At 56.4% G+C, this 652-nt stretch overlaps 1 protein-coding gene across 3 annotated transcripts in view; it reads left to right on the forward strand.

Moving 5' to 3' along the window:
• The window catches only part of P2RY1 (purinergic receptor P2Y1), a 3,015-nt gene that overhangs the window by 680 nt on the left and 1,683 nt on the right, over positions 1 to 652 (forward strand). The window contains exon 1 of one of the 3 annotated variants that reach the window (XM_006016451.3): positions 9 to 230. The exons of the other annotated variants lie outside the window; for them this stretch is intronic. The gene's annotated coding sequence lies outside the window, so the exon portion shown is untranslated. Of the gene's footprint in view, positions 1 to 8; positions 231 to 652 lie in introns of those variants that run through there. 3 annotated transcript variants of the gene reach the window in all.

The following is a 652-nucleotide window of genomic DNA, read 5'->3' on the forward strand; positions in this document are numbered from 1 at the left end:
GGCTCAAAGGGGCTCCCGGAGCGGGGCTCGGCATCGCTTCCAGCGCCCACGGGGAAGGGTCTTGCCAAGCACGTCGCTCAGTCCCCGCTCAGGTCGCCCCTGAGCAGGGAGAGCAGAGGGGGCCCAGGTCCTTGCGCTGGGCCGTGGCTGGGAGTCGGGGCGAGCAGAGACCCAGCCGCCCCAGAGGTTGTCTGAGAAGGGTCTTAGGGGGAAAGAGACCTAGGAGCCGTGTAAGTGGCCAAGGAGATGTTTGGGGGAGAGGAATAAACCTTGGAGGAGCTCAAATATTACAGAAAAGGGGCAATATGAATAGCTGTCAGCTGGGGGAGGCCAGGCACCAGGAAATCTGGTTCTGCCTCTGCCATTAGCCTCCATTCTTTCCCTCGTGTATCTTCATTAGCCTCCCTCTGAAACTCCCAATCCCTTCTGTCCCCATCCCACCTCCATTCGGCTCCATTCACTCTCTTCCCAGTCACCCCCTGTTCCTATATGTCCAACTTGTGGCCCCTAACATGTTGTCTTCACATCTTGAATCCAAGCTCCTTTCAGCTTCTCTTCCCTCCCCTGTTTCTACTCCCCTTCAGCCCCTAATTTCCATTCCATCATCTTCCCTTCAACCAGTCTGATGCTTATTTGCCACTTCTCTCTTTCC

This window comes from Alligator sinensis, unplaced genomic scaffold, assembly GCF_000455745.1.
Source record: "Alligator sinensis unplaced genomic scaffold, ASM45574v1 scaffold60_1, whole genome shotgun sequence".
Taxonomy (NCBI): Eukaryota; Metazoa; Chordata; order Crocodylia; family Alligatoridae; genus Alligator; species Alligator sinensis.